Consider the following 22,496-nt stretch of genomic DNA (forward strand, 5'->3'; position numbering starts at 1 on the left):
ACCTTATAGAGTGCACAAAAAAACAAACAAACATAAAATGAAGCAGCCTTGTTTACAGAATGTAGTTTGAAAATTATAAAATGGGGCTCTTGACACCAATACATTCTGAAAATCCTAGGATTAGTTTACTATCCAAATGCTTCTCTCACCTCAGCACTGGTGGAGAGAGCATGTGATGTGACTGGGGGGGGGGGGGGGGGGGGGGGGCGTGCAATGCCCGTACTTCGGTCAGATGGGGTACACTGCACTCGTCGGGAGTGTTTTGTGTAGAAACCAAGGCTGGAAATAGGCAAGTTGGGCTACACACTATACAAACAAACCCATAGTTTAATTTTTTTGTGTAAACTACAAATGTGCTTGAATGGGTTTTTTTGTGGACTTAAAGAAGTCCTGTGGGGTGGGGGTTGTTTGAGAATAAAAATGGACACTTACCTGAGGCTTCTATCGGCCCCCTGCAAGCTGTCATGTCCCGCGCCATCCTCCAACGATGCTCCATTCCCGCCGCTGGTCCTGGTCTAGTCTGCCGTCTAATTAGACTGCGGCTGTGCGGGAGCCGAGCGCGTGCTCACTCCTGCGCGCCTCATCGGGGCTTACTGCGCAGGCACAGTACAATAAAACTTCGTACTGCGGTTGCGCAGTAAGCTCCCCGATGACGCGCGCGGGAGCGAGCACTATTCGTTGTCTTAGACTAATATCAGACCGGGACCGGTGGCAGGGAATGGAGCATCGTTGGAGGACGGCGTGGGACATCACAGCTGCAGAGGGCAGATAGAAGCCCCAGGTAAGTGTCCGTTTTTACTTTCAAACCCCCCCCCCCCCCCCAGAACACCTTTAAGTGACACATTTTCTATCTTAGTGATTTATATGCCAGCACAGTTGTATATTATATATCAACTTGTGTCTATAAGAAACCTGGAACTTCAGAGTAGAAAAGACCTTCTCTAAACACATCAGTTTTGCTGATGATCATTTTAGTACGGACCGTAGTATTTGAATGAAAAAGATATAAGCTTCACCCTGGACTGCACTACTTGTAATCCACCACTGAACTAGATACATCGTAGTAAATCTTCAACTTGAATGAGCCAGAGGATTAAGTGCATTTTTTTTGCTAAATCTATAAATTGTCTAACAATATTCTATTTTCTTTCAAAGGTCATATCCTAAGGAAATTTTTGTTCGGTCAACCAAAAGACTTCTTCACCCGCATAACTTAGCCCCTTTGTGAGGAGGAACAAGTGATTCCCAGGCACTTTACGGTAATCCCAGCTGACGCGTTTTCAGCCACAACCTGAAATGAAACATGGAGTTAGTTCAGTAGGACGTGCTTGCCGTCCAATTTTTTTCTCTTCTTTGCATGTGTTTGCTCGTGTGTGAGGAGGTTTATCTTTGAGCAAAACCTTTGCGCAGTTAATACATACAAAGGGTCTTTCCCCGGTGTGAAGTCTCTGGTGTGTGGTGAGGTTGGCCTTCTGGCTGAAAGTTTTTTTGCATTCGGGGCACTCAAATGGTTTTTCCCCTGTGTGAATTCTCTCGTGTCCAATAAGATTGCTGTTGTTCTGAAACCTTTTGTCGCAAAATCTACACACAAACCGTCTTTCTCTAGCAAAAGATTTTGAACTTTGTAAGAGGGCCGAGTTGGAGTTGGCATTTTTTTCAAACACGCACGATAAAGACTTTGCCCCGGGCACATTTTTGATCGAGATTCCCTGGAGAAAGTTATTCTCGACGGGAGCATGTCGACCAATTTCGACCTTTGGCTGGGGCCTTAGCTGAGCAACTGACCCGTTAAACTGCTTAATTTTCATTTTGTGGATGCATTGGTGGAGTCGGAGATCGGTTATCTTTAAGAACCTTTTTCCACATTCATTGCAGTTAAAAGTCCTCTCGGGTTCTTTTGGGGAGCCTGGAGTGAAACGTTTCAGAGCGAGATCCTCTTTGTGGGCAACCTGCCACCTCACCATTCTTTGGCCGTATCCACTGTTTTTTCATGTTGTACTGGACTTTGTTCTTTGGAGGGATATTTCTCAGGTTGAATTTTTCAGGACCCCGTGGTCTCTCAATAATGACATCATTGTCCTGTCAGGAGAAACATTGTAATAAATAAGTTCAGAATATCGGATTAAACTTGATGGCTATTTACAGTAAAGTAAGGAGCACTGGGGAAAAAAACACAAAGACAACGGGAGCCCAAATACTGCAGTATGTCACAAAAAGTTGAGAATTCAAAGGAGGGGAAAGGGGGGGGGGGGGGGGGGAGGGGTTTCGACAAAGGAATACTCACAAAGGTGGGTTGCACAAGGGGCAACCAACCACTTTAGGCAGGTGGAGTATCTTGACCTGACTCCACTCAGGTAAACCAGCAATCCCGGAAGCGGTTGCTCTCTTAGAAAAATCCCATACACTCTGGACCTATAAGGTGGTGGAATTCCACCCTGGATGAGGTGTGTGGGACTCCCCTCACTTAGAAGCGGGTGGAGTATGGTACAACAGGAGGTGAAGAGGCGCCCAATAGGTATATAAAACACTTTAAAAACAATAAAATTCGAAAGGAAGTGGTGGCTTACCTCATACACGACAAATCAGTTTAGAAAAAAGAAATGTCATAATAATTAAGCACTGGCAACGCGTTTCGTGGGACCCAGCCCACTTCCTCAGGCCAAGTGCCGCTCTATCAAGCTGCGTTTGGGGCGCCCCTCTCGAGAGGCACCCCAAACGCGGCTTGATAGACAGAGCGGCACTTTACTTGGCCTGAGGAAGTGGGCTGGGTCCCACGAAATGCGTTGTCAGTGCTTAATTATTATTAAATTTATTTTTCTAAAGTGATTTGTCGTCTATGAGGTAAGCCACCATTTCCTTTCGAATTTTATTGTTTAGTGTTTTATGTACCTATTGGGCGCCTCTTCACCTCCTGATTTACAGTAAAGATTGTTTAAACTTACCACTGTCCATACATGCCATGATCATCTCATTATCCACTACCTATTAGTATTTCTGCTGCCTGTAATTTTGCTCATGTAAAGTAATTATTATTATTGCTTTTTTTTTAACTGGAACTGTCAGGGATAGTCAATGAGATGTAAGTATATGCAGCTTGAAAATCAACCAATCCGTTAAAAACCTTGGTGGGACTTTTGGCCCAGATGGTGCAGTGATCAGGGGTGGCTGTCTAAGACGGGTCGATCTCAAGGCATCCCTCGTAAGATCGTTTCCATCTACTATGCACACCTCATCCACAGGAATGCACACCATGAAAACATCGCAAAACGGCACAGGGAAATTTGGCGCTCCATAGACTGTAAGGTGAATTACAGCTCTAGTGACGCTCAGACAGTAATTTGGGCACCATCAAAAAAAAGAGCACAAATAACTTTAAAAACAGCGTAAGCTGGCAGCCAAATTATGTCTTCCCCTGAATCCTTGGCTGCCTGGAGGAGGAATAGTAATTAACGCCGCTGGGACCTACAGGAGCAGGGTGAGCCATTTTCTGACTTCACTCTGCAGCCAAATTTCTTGGTGTCATTTTTGTATGTATGCTGCATACCAACCTCAGTACAAAGAGATTCCACTCTAGGCCCTTTTTATGAAAAATCGGGAATATAATAAAAGTCTAGACATTCTTGTCCTCCGCGCCTGCAGAAACCTGATCGGCACTTTTTTTTAGTTAAACCCGTAAAAAGATGATCAAGGGCTGACCTAACTTAGTACCGTTACGCAAAGGAGTGGTTACAACTTCACTTCAATTGAATGGAGCAACTGGTTAGACCATTCTGAGCAACTGGTAACCTTTCTGTGTTGTTACCTTGACAAAGGGGGATTCTTCGGGCCCGAAACGTTCATTGGTTATGTGAATTGATTTTTTGTCACAATCATTAAATAACCAAGGATTTGTTCAATACTGGAGTGTGTGGACACTCTATATTGTTCTATTTTCAGTTCAGGTTTGCTTAAATGCAGCAAATGGCAGCATTTGTAGCCCCACCTGTGTCAGGGTTTGGACACGCAGCGCAGTTATCTAGCAGGAAGAAACTGCCTCATGTTGCGTCTGAGTGCAGCTGTGCCTTTGTGGGACAGACACCTCTCCACTGCCCATGCCAAGCTCCTACAAGCTCATGGCTAAAGCAGGAGAGCAGCTAACAGGAGCTAAATGTACCCCCTATAGCTGTTCACATGAAGTAGCCTACTTAACAGAGTATATTTGCCCATGACATTATTAGAGATCACATTAAAAAAGTTTCCTGTGACAAGAAATGTTAAAAAAAAAAAAAAAAAAGGGGGGGGGGGGGGGGGGGGGTCGGGCAATATATGTTAGCCATTGTTCTCAGTTATGGTTCCCCCTCAAGAACCATGCTTTCAGGGTCCTAACAATAACGTGACACTTCCAGGGAAATTACGTTTATGGGTACAGATAAATGGCCCCTCTAACTTTAGATTTAAATCTACCTATATAGGCCTTTGTAGAATTATCAAAGAACAAAGTGCAGTTACATTTAGCAATATAATTTTATTTTTTGCATTAAAACATGAGATGTACAATATTTAGAACATCTAAACGCTTTCTGGGTGTATGTGTCTTTAGGGATATGATGCAAGAATTAAGCGTTCATACAGCATATTCTCAAACTCGCAGTCTAAAATCCCAGATTACGATGGAACAGACAAATTGAATCTACATATGCCTGAACAGCTTTGGGAATTTCGCAAGACTGTGGAGCACTTCATTTTAAATTATGTGTTACAACAATAATTATTTTGCACAGCGAGAAACAAACAAAACAAATGGAAATATTATAGCCATACCATTCATCCAAAGCTCTTTTCTGAACCTACAACCCCCACCCCATTGCATAGTATTGAGAGGAACCAACCAAGTAAAGTACAAAATAAACAATTCAAGTTGTATGCAACCACCAATCTGCAACTGAAAAAATAAATTGAAATTCAGAATACTAAATACTCGAATATTTAGACTTGAGAGGTCCACCCAGCCAGTCTATCCAAATGTGAGGAAGAAACGGCACTGGTCATATGAATCATAAGAGCCTTATGAGCAATATTAGCTAGCCTGAAAAGGGTGTGAGTTTTTTATTTATCATCTGTCTCCCCCATTAAGTTGGAATGGTCCAGTGACGGTGATAGCTGTGGACCTTGAGAATAATTGCAGTCCAAGAAAAAAGGAAAAGATGATGGGCATCTGCTGCATAAATTCCCTTTATTGTGGTGGGTGGACACAGTGGTTACAGCAGTGGGGGAAAAAAAGGGATGTCTGACAGCTGTTTCGCAAAGGTGAACCTTGCTTCTTCAGGTCTCTGAAGAGCAAGGTTCACCTTTGCGAAACAGCTGTCAGACATCCCTTTTTTCCCCCCACTGCTGTAACCACTATGTCCACCCACCACAATAAAGGGATTTTATGCAGCAGATGCCCATCATCTTTTCCTTTTTTCTTGGACTGCAATTTGAAACGTTGTGGAGCCACGCTGCAGGTAAGACCGCTTGTGGTAATATCCCTCCTGCTGCATTAGTGCCGGTGCTTTTTCTCTTACTTTGTATGGACCTTGAGAATAAGTAGTAGGTGGAGCTTGGTTAAAAAGTGGATCCGAGATGAACTTTTACACATTGCATAATTGTGTTCCTTTCCTATTGTTTATCGGGCATTCTCAAGCCAAATACTTTTTGTTTTTGTTTTAATACTCTAATTCCCTATAAACTAAACAAGCCTCGCCCACAGCTTTCAGAGAGCCAAGGCACTGTAGCAAGGGCTCATGTGAGCTTAGTCTAGGCAGGAGGAGGGGGAGGTATTACTAGCCAGAGATTTCAGAGGCAGAGGGGAGGAGGAAGGAGGGGGGATTAGGTTTTTTTTGCTCAAGATGCAGATAAGCCTGCCTCTGTGTAATGTTGACAAAAAACATGGCTGCTGTCATTGTATCACAGGATTAAATAATCATATTCTATTAAAGCTGTTTGCAGCTAGATTTGCTGTGTAAACTATCTAAACTTTAGATAAGATATATAGACAAGTTACTTGTTATAGTTAGTTTTTCATCTCGGATCCGCTTTAAGGTCCAATTTCACCAGGGGGTCCCTCTATTTTGTTCTTCTAGCAGTTTAAAAGCAGTATGTGTGTCCGGTAGATGGACTTCAGCGAACTCCAGGAGCCGAGGAAAGAAAAGACAGAAAACCAGGTGCGCCAATAGCGTAGTGTTTAATAAATTAAATTTAAAATAGTGGGAAATTAGAGCTAGTAGATTAGCAACCCAGTTTTGTAAGTAGTTAAGTTAACCACATTAACTAGCAGGTAGAGAATGCTGTCTACACACGGACCTGTCAAGGAATCTTCTTATATACCGTATTTTTCGGACCATATGACCCACCTAGGTTTAGAGGACTAAAACCAGGGTAAAAATGTACTGGGGACCAGAGAAGGACACCCATAGAAAGCACAAGGCTTTCTCTCCATTGTGTTAGTTTAAACTTCGTACCTAGAGTTCTGCTTTATGTACTGAAAACAAAAACAGTCTATTTCAAGAAAAACAACTTTATTTAGATATACATTTAGATATATTATTAGATATACTCCATTTGTGACATTTCACAGGTTATACCCGCTTCCTCAATCAAAAATATGGGAGTATCTGTTAAGAGTCTCTTCGCTTCACCTTCAACAGAAGTATAAAACTATTGGAAAGATCGTAGCTTTAACTATAATGATATTCAGTGATATCCTATTCCAAGTAAGATAAAAATAATTAAATTAAGCAGCTCATATGCAGGAAACTTACCAACTGCGTAATTTATTAAATTTCGTCCATCCAAGCACACATTTTCACTGTTAACTGGAAGATCCTTTGCCTTAATCTTCAATGTAACCGGTTCGACACTAGTGAACTCTGTTAGGAGGAGAAGCAGCAGAATGCAGGTTATGGGGAATCTGTGCCTCCTAAGCCCCTGCGAGTTTTCAGCTACATCTTTCCATTGGCATTGCATTCTGTAACCCACACACAGAAGCAGAAACTTTCACAATGTAGACCTGCAGTCCCTCTCTCCAACCATCTTCACTATGCTTACCTTGTTTGACCTCAAGTTAGTTGCCACCTATTACGATAACATTGCCTCTCCCTGCCTCTTTTTAGGCAGTCTTTTTAAGCATTAATGGCTTAGCTGAAACGCCGCTATCCCGCGGTAAAACGAGGCTTTAATCACTCTGGAATCCCCAGTGCAAATTGCGGGGTTACTTTCTGTTGGAGGCAGAGCTTTAAGCTGCAGCTCTGCCTACGTTCGCGTCAATCTCCACCTCCCGCCCCTCTCAGTCTTCTTTCACTGAGAGGAGCGGAAGGAAGAGGAGATCCGCGGGAGATTGACGCGAATGGAGGCAGAGCTGCAGCTCAAAGCTCTGCCTCCCCGGGCAGCAAAATCCACGACTTTGAAAGTTGTGGATTTTTGCCCTGGTATTTGGGGTGATTAAAGCCTTGTTTTGCAGTGGGATAGCGGAGTTTCAGCTAAGCCATTAATGCTTAACCTCCCTGGTGGTAACCCAGATCTGAGCTCGGGGTAGGAAAAATGAGCTGCGAGCGGTAAGCTCGAGCTCAGGCCGGGGTAGCCGATTCCCTGGTTTAAATGCAGTTTTGGAGTCCTGCACACGATCGGCACTGAGCTGCAGGACTCCACCCTTACCCCCCAGCTACCTGTAATCTTTTCCGGCCGCCGGGATCCCCTTAGCCCCACTCTTCCTCCGGGGACCCGGCGGCCAATCAGAGCGGCGGTGCAGTGTGACGTCACAGGTCAGGGGCGGGACAAAATTTGAAAGTGGACCTGAAGAGCCCTCGCCCTGTTTTGTAAAAAAAAAATAAAAAATATATATATATATATATATATATATATATATATATATATATATATATATATATATACATACATATATATATATATATATATGTGTGTGTGTGTGTGTATATATATATATATATATATGTATGTATGTATGTGTGTGTGTGTGTGTATGTAGTGTGTGTGTGTGTGTGTGTGTGTGCGTGTGTGTGCGTGCGCGTGTGTGTGCGTGCGCGTGCGTGTGTGTGTGTGTGTGTGTGCGTGCGTGCGTGTTAGTGTTTCTAATTTCTCCTCATTTGTCTCTAATCACAAGTTATAATTCGATCTCTCCCCTGTGTCACCTGACTGCTATGGCAGATAAGCTCATTTGAAAGCACAGGATGACAATATAGCCAAATACTGTTACCGACCTCTGCTGGGATTTTGACTACTCTATGCCTGCCTTATTTGTACTGTTTCACAATTTTTTAAAGTTTACTCATAAATGTAATTAAATCAACAAATTTGTGTACCAGTCTTTTATTCATATGCAGAATGTCTACCAGGCTTTTATTCTGACATATTTTGGAGAATTAGAACTTAAGAATTGGAGGCCTAAAATTCTTGGAAAAAAATGTATCGCTTTTGAATCCTAATTCCAGACAGAAATGCACCGCCAGGGAGGTTAAGAAGACTGCCTAAAAAAAAGTGTCATTTTAGGAGGCTTCAAAGTCTCTTTAATGGTAGCACTTCCCTTATGAACAGAGAATTAAAAAGGAACATGTGGTGCTTTGTTATGAAGAAATAGATACATTATAGGGGGAAGGTGACTGGGTGCCAAAATAATAATCATCAATGGGAGGAAAATCTCGTTACAACCCCCCCCCCCCCCCCCCCCCCCCCCCAAAAAAAAACAAAGGTTCTTCTTCTTGAAAGCACAACTACTAACCTTTGACTGGGACTTTCTTCACGCAGGCGTTGAAAGGTTTCTTGACTATGAGCTTTTGTGGAACAGCAACCATATTTGTTTTACTTATTCCGGAGGTAGATGCTCTGTGTCCTTGAGCTAGGAAGCAAAGGAGATCACCGTTAGGCAGGCAGGGCTGTGGAGTCAGTACAAAATGTATCCGACTCCTCAGTCTATGAAACTACCGACTCCAACTACACAAAGTTACTCCGACTACTACTCCTCAGCCCTTGCATGGCTATGGAGGGGGTACAAAAACCATCTGACGCAAACTCCGACTCCAGGTAGCCAGAAGTTGCTCCAACTCCAACTCCACTGCCATGTAGGCAAGCCACACAAGCAGCAATCTTACCAACATATGTGAGGGCCCACCTGAACAATACATTCGCTCACGAAATGTGTCCATCTTTGCTAACTTGTTCTATTTCGCACATAATTCTGTAAGGCTTGTTTCGGATTATCCAAATTCAAGGGTATAGCCACAGACTAAGGGTGCATATACACATTCGATTTTGATTGGCCAATTCTACTACTTTCGTGCAGTATGATGGCCAACAGATTTGAATACTGTGTGTGTAAGCTCTTATACTACATTGAGGTGGTAAAATTGACCAGTGATTGGCTAATTAAAATCAGATGTGTGTACCAGGTTTAACAATAAGAAAAAAATGTCGGAGCTCAGTAATGGGAAAACTTGGCTGTCAGGATGGAAACTTCTGCTTGCAAACTAAGCAGAGATACAAAAGCTTTAACCGTTAACACACTGACAATATGTAAAGCCTTGTTCACACGTATGTAGACTGTTGGCCACAGGAACTGGGGCTCGATCCCTTCGGACAACTGATCGTGGCCAGGCTCTGTACAGACACACTGCTAGCCTACAGGCTAAATGGTCTGTATCTATGGAGAGAGGAGGAGGGCCAACAGTGTTGCTCACGATGAAGTGGACAAAGTAAGAGTTCAACGCCAGTCGAATCTCTCGCAGATGCATCGTCAGGGATCGGGGGGTCGTCGTACCAACATTGGCTTTGTAGCCAAGGTGGCCCCAACTAGTCGAGAATTGTCTAGCGTGTGTTAAAGGCTTTAGTAAAGACGAGAGATCATACAAAAATAACTCACCAGCTGCATATTTGATACCAGGTTTTCCATCTGCATGGAAGCCGTGGGGAGTGGCTGGGGGCTCCTGAACACTGACTCTTCTTACCACTGGAGTATTGGAAGGAAAACCTATAATGACAAAGATATATTACAAAAAGAAACCACTACCGAACTGGGGCTTAAAAAATGACCAAAGACTATGGTGGGCTAGATTACCGTTTAAAGAGACACTGAAGCGAAAAAAAATTATGATAGAATGATTTGTATGTGTAGTACTGCTAAGAAATAAAACATTAGGAGCAGAGACATAAGTCTAATATTGTTTCCAGTACAGGAAGAGTTAAGAAACTCCAGTTATCTATGCAAGAGCCATTGAGCTCCACGACTTTCAAAGTCGCAGAGAGCTCTGTCTTCTGAAGCTTATTATCTCAAGTGTCTGTCATTGTATCTTTTTTTCTGCAGAGGACAGGTCAATAGTTCACTGGCCTGCTCTGTAAACTCATTTAGAATGCTGAGTATTGTGTAAACTGCAAATATTAGAGAATGATGCAATGTTATAAAAAACACTATATAACTGAAAATAAAAATATTAGAATATTTTCTTTGCTACTAATGTTCTAGTAATTATCTGTACTACACAACCAATTCATTATATCATAATTTTTTTTTTTTTTGCTTCAGTGTCTCTTTTCAAGAACTGTCCTAGTAGTGCTCTTTGTCGTTGGGTTTCCCCACTGCTCCTGGTCCCTGACAATCTTCATATTCAACAGGTTCCCCCAGAAATTCATAACCAGGAAGCTCCCCCTAGCGACGCCATGTGAATCGCAACTGTGCAGTCCCAAGCGCAGAGAAAGGGAGCACTCATTCTCATCTCGTGCCTGCACACTTCAGAATAAATCTGCGCTTTACGGAGGAGCTTCCGGGAGATGCAGGAGCTACAGGTACTGAGGGCGGGGAACCCGACAACAAAGAGCATTGTCAGGATACGTCTTAAATGGTAATCTAGCCTACCACGGAATTTATGTAATATATTTTGCTCCGGTTCAGGGGTACTTCAAAGTTCAAAAGACAAGATTTACAGGTGACCACTTGTCTAACTCAGCAAAAAATATTCTAAAAAAACCCCCAAAACAAAAAAAACATGGATTTCAAAGGATAATGGGGGAAAACTGCACTTGACTTTCATGATTACAGTAGATCCATCCCAAAGCTTGAAAAACAGAATGCTTTTTTTTGTGATCCGATTTTTTACGGTGCAATGTAGTTCACCTTCCTGACTTTTTCCAATTGCTCACATAATATTCTTATTTGACGCAGCCGCTCCAGTGATACTCCCTTTGGAAAAGTCAAGTCACATGACCCAGAGATCGGTGCACAAAGTTTAGAGCTGCCAGCAGAGTGTGAGTTTCTTCGTCAGCGTGGACCACCTTATACCCCCCTCCTGTGGGCAGGGTCAGCTGTGATCACAAGAAAAAGACTGACTAGTGCTCCCTCCTAGCTCCTCCCTGACTGCTTCCTGTAGGTCAGCGGTCCTCAAACTAAGGCCCGTGGGCCGAATGCGGCCCCCCGATGCTTTTTCACTGGCCCCCAAACCAAAATGTATAACTTATAGAAGTGGCCCACTGCACCCTTAAATATCAGCGTAGCGCATATGGAATAGCCGTGCTGGCATCACCCATCCACATACTACAGCGAGCAGTAATTCGCTGGCTTCCAATCCAATTCTGCATCAAGTGACACTGCTGTCCAACTGGACGGCACGTTGTCACCTGGGTATGCTTCACTGTCTGGTGCACAAAGACATTCTTCGGGGCACCGCATGATTGAATGGATGCTGCTGGGAGCTCTCCTCCGGGCATGACTGGGGGAATCAACACCTAGATTCAATGTAATGTTTTTCAACTGCACCCAAGCAGTCTGTCGTATGTTGACCCGGCCCTTGACCGAGAAAGTTTGGGGACCCTTGCTGTAGGTGATGATGAGATAGAGGGAGGAGTTAGACAGGGATACTGTAGAGGGAGGAGTTTGGACAGTTCAGACTGCATTACAGTGCAGCCAGGCTGCATTTTACAACATTAGCACAGGAAGTCAGCATCGTAAACCCAGTCAAGCTGAGTGTTCTTGGCCAGATCTCAGAATACTGATGATGTTCTACAAACTAGCACTACCCTTCCTTCTCCCAAGACCCAACTCAGCCCCTCACCTATCAGTGCAGATCATAAACAAGCAGAGACCCCCGCAAGCGCGACGGTCCCTCTGCACTGGTCATCTGCTTGCTATAGTCGTCTGCAGTTCTTCCTGTGTTGCTTGCAGTCTTCCGCAGGCCTCGCCCGAGTCTGTAGAGGCGGGGCCAGCGGCAGGAAGGTAGTTGAGTGGAATAGCTTGAAGAGGATGGGCCTTCTTCAGAGGCTCTTCAAGCAATGTAGAAGCCTGCAGGCAACACAGGGAGAAAGAAGCCTTCTAGCAACATAGGGAAAAACCTGGAAGCAACAAGACAGGGACCAGGCTTCAAGCTACACGACAGGATCCGAGCTGCAAGGAACATGGAGAAAAGCTTGCAATCAACCGGAAAGGAACCAGACTGCAATAGAAGGCCACCGTGCCTCCTGAAATTCAGAAAAACAAAATATTCTATTCTCTAGGTGCTCTCACTTACATTTTTCTGTTTCTTCCACAATTTCAACATCAGAAATATTGGAGTAATCTTCAACGGGGGCCTCGTGTTTAACCGCTGTGTATTCTCCAAATCGGTCAATGAACTTGCCTGGTAAAGAATAAACAACAAAAAATATAGGCAAAAACTTGTAGCAGAACCTAAATCTCACTGTCCGCACAAACAATATATGACAATTACAGTCAACGATTACCCTGGAGAACGCTTAGAGTGAAAACATGTAAAGGTGCTGCACAAATGTTTCTGAAATTTAATGTTGTGATTTCAATTTGCCACCCACAATACATTTTTAAAACTTACAATAAACGATTATTATTATTAAGTTATAAAGTGCCAACATATTCCATGGCGCTGATAGAATTTTCCTCAATTCTTATGTTCTTTACTTTCAATATAAAGGCTTTACCTTTTAATTGTTTACTTTATTGGCTGATGAGAAAGTAACTGCAGCCTATCTTTCTCTGCTCTCTCATGCTTGTTGCTTTTGGCTTGTGCACAGGATTCAACATTAAAACCACATAGGGAGGGGTAGACTTGTGTAGCCCCAAAACAAAAGAGCCCAATATCGTCCAACTCCTTGGAATATGTGCATGAGCAGAAGCAACAGGCATGAGTGAGCAGAGAAAGATAGGCTATAGATAATTTCCCATCAGTCAATGGGAAGTTAATCATGTTGTAGGGTTTAGGTTCACTTTAAAGAGTAACTGTCAGGCTGCAGAAGCTAATTTAAACCTCTATTCTCCTGTGTTAAACAGTTTAGAAGGAAGCTCAAAAGCCATTAGTGAAGATAAAAATCTCAGTTACCTTTGATGTGTGCTTATCAGCAAGTCTGTTATAGACCCATAAAGACGCAAGCCGCATACTAAACTGCAAAGCATTCTGGGGCCCTCCCCTCGGCTGCTAATGAGACGTTACGGAAGCTTGTAATCAGTCCAGCGTGTAGCACTGATAAATCTTGGGGCAGAGTACTCTTCAGGAGTCAGCTATTGTTCCTAGCCACATGGCTCATTAATATTCACTGCACACTGTGTTGTTCAAGTAGGAGCTTATCTGTGATCAGGAAGCAGGCAGGACATGAGGACACATTTGACAGAAAAACATGGAGCCTGCCATGAGCTGTCAGGAGCATCTATCTCTGCATATACTATATACAAATTCTGTGAAATCCAAACGTGGACAGTGAAATGCATATGTAATGTAAGTACAGCCAATCTTTAGCTACTGATATATGTGTTTATTTTCTCTGAGACCTTATACCTAACAGCTCCTCTTTAAGAACCACAGGCCTGGTGCAGTCATGTACTCAAGTACCAAACAGAGGCAGAAGGTTAATACGTTATGCTGGATACACACAATGCGATTTCCTGCTCGATCCGCGGGATCGATCGACTATTTCCGACATGCTCGATTGGGTTTTGATCGATACAGCTGTCGATTTTGAATACTTAACATTCAAAATTGAGGGGGATTGTGCTACATACCTACCGTTACCATACAATCCAAAAGCATCACAGGGAGGGCGGGACTACATACCAATATACAACAGTACATAGCTATAGGAATCATTTCTGATGCTGAAACCAGGATATGTAACATAAAAATGGGTATCCTAAATAATTGACTGCATTCTGCTATAAATCACTACAGGGCCTCTTTAATGATAATGGCCTCCAGTAAACCAGACTGATGAAAGCTGTCAGTAATCGCCCTCAGCCAGCAAAGCCATGAGTTATACATTCATAAAATATAAGAAGGCATGCGGCATTGGTACCACAATGTATGATGTTTCAGGGGGCCTCTTACTTGTGCTGGGTAATGCCATGCTGTCTGCAGAGTTCTGGGTATAAGCCTCCGAGACCCGCTGCTTCTCTCCGAGCTGGACAGTCAGCAGAATGTCAGGGTTTACCATGGAACAGTCTGCAGATCAAAAAACGCAAAGAGATCGGTGAGGACAGGTAAACGTAAATGACAAGATCACATCCTCCCGCACTAAGTACATGCCGCCATGATGTATTACAGAGTAAGGCATAAAATACACAAGAAGTTCTCTATTGCATGCTGATATATTAGTAGGAAGGATGCTAACCAGGCAATTCAAAAAGTTTAAAATCATTTTTTTTAATATATATTTTCTCTCCCCATGCCCCCAGGCTCTAACATGGTACGCAGACGCAAAAGAGAAGTGACAGGCATGCTGGATCAGCCTGATTGGCTGAAGCCTCCGTCACTCACTTCTCTCCTCTTTGATTGGCCGCCTTGGTCTCCCCTTCTCTCTGGTGGTCGCAAGGCTTCTATGGCATAGGGAGGGGGGGCCAGAGGCTATCTCCTGTCACTATCCTCTGCCCCCTTCCTCCAGTGGCTTGTCCGTGTTCCTCCACTGCACTTCTGCAGCCACCGCATTCTCCCTCTTCCCCACGCTGAACATTGGGGAAGGATAAAGGCGGCACACACGGACTTACCTAATAATGGTTCCAGGCACTGCAGTATCCTTCTATACTCTCTGCACTACCAGAAAATAGAAGGGAACGGCAGCGCTTGGATCCATTAGTAGGGGAGTCTGTGCCTGCTGCATTTATTCCTCCCCGCTGTGCACAGAATCAGTGCAGGGAGGAGAGAGAGGCGGGGGGGGGGGGATGGGAAGGATCTAGCCGGAGGACACAAGATGGCCCCTGCCAGCAACAGGAGCCTTCTAATTTACTATATTAAAAAAAATCACAGAAATTAAAACATGGACACTACAATACATCTTATGTACAGTGGTTTGCAAAAGTATTCGGCCCCCTTAAAGTTTTCCACATTTTGTGAATCAATTTTATTGGAATTCCACGTGAAAGACCAATACAAAGTGGTGTACACGTGAGAAGTGGAATGAAAATCCTACATGATTCCAAACATTTTTTTACAAATAAATAACTGCAAAGTGGGGTGTGCGTAATTATTCAGCCCGCTTTGGTCAGTTGCCTATAGACATTGCCTGATGAGTGTCACACGCCCCCTAGTGGCCGGACCGCACAATGGATTCCAATCAGTTTCAGCACACAGACCATGCAATCTGTGGTCGCAAGAAGCTAGAATTCGGTTTGTGCGGCTTTTTTGGCCAAAATGCAAAACACTATGTGTGGCAGAAAACTAACACCGCACATCACTCTGAACACACCATCCCCACTGTCAAATATGGTGGCAGCATCATGCTCGGGGGGTGCATCTCTTCAGCAGGGACAGGGAAGCTGGTCAGAGTTGATGGGAAGATGGATGGATGGAGCCAAATACAAGGCAATCTTGGAAGAAAATCTCTTGAAGTCTGCAAAAGACTTGAGACTGGGGCGGAGGTTCACCTTCCAGCAGGACAACGACCCTAAACATAAAGCCAGGGCAACAATGGAATGGTTTAAAACAAAACATATCTATGTGTTAGAATGGCCAAGTCAAAGTCCAGATCTAAATCCAATCAAGAATCTGTGGCAAGATCTGAAAACTGCTGTTCACAAACACTGTCCATCTAATCTGACTGAGCTGGAGCTGTTTTGCAAAGAAGAATGGGCAAGGATTTCAGTCTCTAGATGTGCAAAGCTGGTAGATACATTCCCTAAAAGACTGGCAGCTGTAATTGCACCAAAAGGTGGTTCTAAAAAAGTATTGACTCAGGGGGCTGAATAATTACGCACACTCCCACTTTGCAGTTATTTTTTTTTTTTTTAAATGTTTGGAATCATGTATGATGTTCGTTCCACTTCTCACCTGAACACCACTTTGCATTGGTCTTTCACGTGGAATTCCAATAAAATTGATTCATGTTTGTGGCAGTAACATGACAAAGTGCGGAAAACTTCAAGGGGGGGGGGGGGGGGGGGGGCGAATACTTTTGCAAACCACTGTAAAGGTGCATTTTTTTTAGTTTTGCGTCCATCACTATTTACAAGCTTATAATTTAAAACCTATTAGTAATATAATCTCTTGACTTGCATATTAAAAAAATAGTTTAGACCCTTAGGTAACGGTTTGCTTGTTTTTTTTTCAAATTGTAATTTTTTTTTAGTTAAAACTTTTATTTGGGTATTTTTTGGGGCGTGGGGGAAACAGTTAATTTTAAATGTAATTTATAGTGTTTTATTTGAAAAAAAAATAATGTATGTACATGTAGTTTTACTATTTGGCCACAAAATGGCACAGTCTTTTTAAAATTCAATCCTGTGAGCTAGCACGCTCGCTTACAGGAAGTATAAGGACGACGTTTTTTTATTTTTTTCGCTCAGAAAGACCGCAGCTTCTCATAAGAAGCTGTCGGTCTTTCTACCGGGGACTTCAGAATCAGAATCAGAATATTTTATTTCGCCAAGCACGACTGGGCCGTGCCCGGAATTGGTTTTAGCAAGTACAGGGCAAGTGTGAAGAAAAGGAACAGGACATACAATACAACTAAATGCAAGCATCAGCAATACAAAGATACAGTTCCAGCAATTGGTCGCCTTTGAACACATTTACATAGCAATATGCTTCCATGCGATCAGGTTTAGAGTTCAAGAGTTCCGTAGTTGACGGCTGAGGGGAAGAAGCTGTTCCTGTGCCTTGTGGTCCTGGTGTACATGGAACGGAATCTCCGGCCTAAAGGGAGTCTGCTGAAGAAGCGAAAGCCTGGGTGGGACGGGTCATTAGCTATTTTTTGAGCTCTGGAGCGCAGCCTTGAGTTGAAGATTTGATCAAGAGAGGGGAGTGGTTTCCCGATGATTCTCTCCGCTGATCTGATGACCCTCTGCAGTTTGTGTCTGTCGCTGGCGGAGGAGCCAGCATACCAGACCAGGATGGAGGAGCAGAGGACAGATTCAATTGTGGCTGTGTAGAAGCTCGTCAGAAGCTCGCGGGCCATACCGAACTTCTTCAGTTGGCGTAGGAAAAATAGTCTCTGCTGGGCTTTTTTCTGGGTGGTGGTTGTGTTGGCTTTCCAAGTCAGGTCCTTAGAGATCGTTGTGCCAAGGAGGCGTGTGCAGGGAACGTTTTCAACTACCGTGCCATCAATGCTGATCGGGGGTGGAGTGGTAGCACGTTTCCTAAAGTCTACAATCATCTCCACCGTTTTTGCCAGAGTTCAGGACCAGCCCGTTCTCCCTACACCAGTGGCAGAGTCTGTCAACCTGGTGGCGGTACTCCTGCTCGTCACTTCCAGAGATGAGGCCAACAATCGTGGTATCGTCGGCGAACTTGAGGACTTTGACGGAGTCCGCGGTGGACCTGCAATTTTTAGTGTATAGGGAGAATAGTAATGGCGACAGTACGCAGCCTTGAGGGGCCCCTGTGTTGGTGGTCCTTGGTTGGGAGATGATAGTGTCCAGCCTGACGACCTGGAATCTGTTGCTTAGGAAGTATGTTCCCATTCATTGATCTCCGGGCTAATGGGGCAAAACGGGAGCACGCAGAAGCACAACAGCAGCCGCTTGGACGTGACAATCACGTCCAAGCAGCTAAAATGGTTAAACAACACCAAATGAATATTTTAGCCAATTAAAAGCAATAGTAAATACTTAGAAAATTTTTAGAACCAATTATCATGTACTACAATAAAATATATATTTGTCAAGGGGTACTTGTGATAATGTTTACTATGCTAGGGGGTACTTGGTGAGTACAGGGTTTTTTTTTTTTTTAACTTCTTTTTATTAACATAAAATAATAATACAATCCAACATGACTTGTACAGGTCAGGAGTATCCAATCATATTTGCATTTGAATGTTGATCATATGCATCGCAGTTACAGACAGTCATGAAGATATATTGCACAGGAGAACATCATAAAATTACCGGGTTATTTGGCAGGATCAAATATACAACCCAAGTGCCAACAGGGCACTTGTATAACAAGCTACTTCTACATGAGGGCATATCGCGTGGTCGTGTGGCACAGTTTAACTCAATGTGTATAGATCACTCTGGTAGAGAGTCTACTGTTTCCTGGGAATCTAACCAAATATCCCATATTTTCCCAAATTTCGCGGGTGCGCCTCTATGGGCAAAGAGAATCTTCTCATACTGAACCACTTCATTAACTAAACTTTTCCAGTGTTGGATCTGAGGACCATCAACAGCTAGCCATTTAAGTATTATTGTTTTCCGAGCAAGAAAAAGTGTTTCTCTTAAGAAAATTTGTTTATATCGCTGATTGTCTTCCTCATCCATTAAACCAAACAGGCAAAATAAAGGAGCAAGGGGGACAGGGGTACCCACTATTTTAGTGAGGCATTGCGTTACCTGTACCCAAAAGGAGGACACTTTGGGACACTGCCAAATTAGATGGAAGAAATCTGCATCCGGGCTCCCACACTTAGGGCAGTCTGCTGTATCTCTGAGATTTTTGGATTTCAGAGCCAGAGGTGTCCAATATGCTTGGTGAACAACATATAATTGGATTAATCGGTTATGAGCTGCTGGGGAGGCTAAGCGAACTGAGAGGAAAATATCCTCCCAGTCCTCCTCCTGTATTTCTAAGTTTAGTGCATCCCATTTGGCAGGTCCCGTCATGCCCTGTCCTTCAAATTTAGCGTTCAGTAAGTGAGTATATAAATATGATGTAAATCCTTGAGCACCCTGTGTTTTTAGAACTCCAATTAAGGGATAATCAGAAATTGGGAGGCAACTTCTACTAAATTGGGCCCTGAGGGAATGTGAAAGCTGGAATGACCTAAGGTAGGCGGATCTAGGGACCTGGAACCGGCTTGTAATCTCTTCTGCCGAGAGAATCACTCCATTATTGGCCACTATTTGAGATATGTTTATTAAGCTTTTGTTGATCCAGAAGATTGGGTCTGGGGTAGATAGCAAATGTGGGAGGCCAGAGTTCTCCCATAAAGGAGTTTCAGGGGGGATGTCCGTGTATTTATGGGTTCTCTTACCACAGCGCCATACTTGTAGTGCTAACTTATGTAGAGGTAAGAGAGAGGTGTAAGAATTCCCAGCACCGGTTTCTAGAAAAGCAAATAAATTCTTACCGCGAAGGTGCTGGGCAAGCAACAACTCACTAGACCATTCATTGTAGCCGGGCATCCACGCCTGAATATAGCGCAGCTGTCCGGCCAAATAATAAAGAAAGAAGTCAGGGAGGGCTAAACCACCCTCATCCAATGGTCTGGTGAGTGATTGTAATTTGATCCTAGCCCTCTTATTACCCCATAGAAAGGAAGCAACCACACTGTTTAATTTAGAGAAAAAGGATTTAGGGATAGGGACTGCCGAGTGCTGTACCACATATAAGATCTTGGGGAGAGAAATCATTTTAAGCAAATTCACCCGTCCCACTACTACCAAGGGAAGAGAACTCCAGGTTTTGCATTTGGCGGTTAATTCAGTTAGAAGAGGTGAAATATTAGCATTGAAAAAATCTGCTGGGTCCCTGGTTACCACAATGCCTAGGTATCTAAATCTCTGAACTATCTGTAGAGGGCACTCAACTGAATTCAGACTGATAGTATCAGAGTCCAAGGGCATAATGCATGATTTCTCCCAGTTTGTCTGTAAACCTGAGTATTTCCCAAACTGATCAATTAATTGCATCGAGTTCTTAAGTGAAGCATGCGTGTCTTCAAGGAACAGAATAATATCGTCCGCGTATAAGCCAATGATGTCAGTATGTGAGTCGCAGGTAAGCCCACGGATATTAGAGGCGTTACGGAATTTAATAGCTAAAGCTTCGATTGCAATAGCGAACAAAAAAGGTGATAGTGGGCAGCCCTGCCTAGTACCACGATGGAGGCTGAAAAACCGCGAAAGATGACCGTTTACAGATATTCTTGCCCTTGGACTCTGATACAATGCTCTCACCCAGCCCAGAAACCTAGGACCGAATCCAAATCTCTGCAAACAGGTATCCAGGAAAAGCCACTCTATAGAATCAAAGGCTTTCATGGTATCAAGTGACACCAGTGCCCTATCTCCAGTGACATTGTGCGATATCTGGGAGTGTATTAAAGTCCTCCTTATATTAATAGATGTCCCTTTACCAGGCATAAACCCTGTCTGGTCGGGGTGAATTATGTCTAAGATTACCTTGGCTAATCGGTTAGAAATAATTTTAGTAAAAATTTTGTAATCTGCGTTCAACAGAGATATCGGTCTGTAAGAACCGCATTGCAGTGGATTTTTCCCTTCCTTCAATAGTACAACTATTGTAGCATCATTCCAACTATCAGGGAGGCCAGATTGAGAATCTATATTTAATAGTACTGCTAGGAAATCCTGTGCTATCAGGTCACGGTATTTTTTATAAAAATCGGCTGGAATTCCATCAGGGCCAGAGGCCTTATTGGGTTGCAAAGAAGAAATAGCAATCTCAACCTCCTCAACTGTAATGGGGGCATCTAATAATTTTACTTGTTCAGGGGATAAAGTGGGAAAGGTACAATCTGACAGGTATCGCACAATGTCATCTTCAGAGCAGGCCAGTCGTGAAGTATATAATGAGTCATAAAAGAGGACAAACTCCTCCAAGATATCAGAGGTAGCACTGACCAGAGAACCATCTGGTTTACTTAAACCTGTGATCACTGAGGACCCTCTAGCCCCGTGAGCCAATTGTGCCAATAATCTACCAGTGTAGTTCCCACACTCAAAAAAGGATTGTCTAGTAAAAAACAGTTTCCTCTTGGATTTATGATTCAGGAAGATATTTAATTCCCTCTGTGCTAGAAGCCACCGTCTGCGACTCTGGTCAGACGGCTGGGTAATATATAGTCCCTCAGCATCTGAGCAAGCCCCAGACAAGCGCTCCTCCTTTTCCCGAGAACTTCTCTTAATATATGATACTGTAGCATGCAGGCAACCCCTCATATGACATTTAAACGCCTCCCAGACACTGTACAGGGCAGCAGAATTATTATTGCAGAGAAAATATGAAGTTATTTGCTCACTGGTTCTATCTGGAGAAGGAAAAAGAGTAAGCCAAAAACTGTGAAACTTCCAGGGGCTAGCTATTGGTTTGGTATCTAAACGAATATGTATTAAAAGTGGAGAGTGATCAGAAATTCCTCTATTTAAGTGTACTGCAACATCTAACCTAGCAATGGCTAAATCGTTTACTAAGGCTAAATCGATTCTAGAAAGCGTTTTCCTGGCCGGTGTGTAACAGGTGAAAGCAGCTGTCTCTGGATTAAGAGTTCTCCATGCGTCAAACCAACCCAAATTGAGAGCCCATTCTGACAGAGAGGTGTGACCCAGTCCTTTTGCCCCAGTAGGAACAGGAAACCTATCAATAGTCTCATCCATCACTAGATTGAAGTCCCCAACACATATTATGGGGGTAATCCTGTCATTTAAAATCAAGGGTATAATAGGTTTGAGAACTGAGAGGGCAGCTGGTGGAGACAGATATACAGCAACTATCTTAATCGGGAGAGAGTCAACCTCCGCTTGTACATAAATATATTTGCCATTTGGGTCTACTTTGCATGTTCTCATATTCCACTTTATCCTCTTATGGACCAAAATAGAGACTCCCCTGGAATTAGATGTGTAAACCGAGTGTGCAGCCCACCCTACCCAGTGTCTGCGAAGTCTAGAGGAGGTGCCTGCAGTCAAGTGCGTTTCCTGGAAAATACAAATGTCAGGGTCATATTTTTTGACAAATGAAAATACAAGGTTACGTTTCATCACAGTCCCCAGACCCCTCACATTCCATGACATACATTTTAAAATTCTAGCCATTATCCAGCAACACAGTATAAATTCTCCCAGGATAGACTCCACTGTACATTAGGACCCAGCAAACATACCCTCGTAACATAACCAGAATCCCTTCCCCACCCCTCGCCCCCCTCTCACCCAGCATCTGGAAAATAATAAATAACAGAAATTGCCAGTCATCACATAACTGGAAAATACCATTTAGCCAGGCTAGTATCGTAACCCGGGAAGCTGGGGAGGGGAGAGCGAAACACAAGCAGAAAAAACAAAACATGTATTTGTGCAGAAT

General features: G+C 43.4%; 1 pseudogene; it reads right to left on the reverse strand.

Annotated features, from left to right (window-relative positions):
* Positions 1-816: 816 nt before the first annotated feature.
* Positions 817-22,496, reverse strand: part of LOC137522350 (zinc finger protein 2-like) — a 62,955-nt pseudogene continuing 41,275 nt past the window's right edge.

Source organism: Hyperolius riggenbachi, chromosome 6 (genome assembly GCF_040937935.1).
Source record: "Hyperolius riggenbachi isolate aHypRig1 chromosome 6, aHypRig1.pri, whole genome shotgun sequence".
Classification (NCBI taxonomy): Eukaryota; Metazoa; Chordata; class Amphibia; order Anura; family Hyperoliidae; genus Hyperolius; species Hyperolius riggenbachi.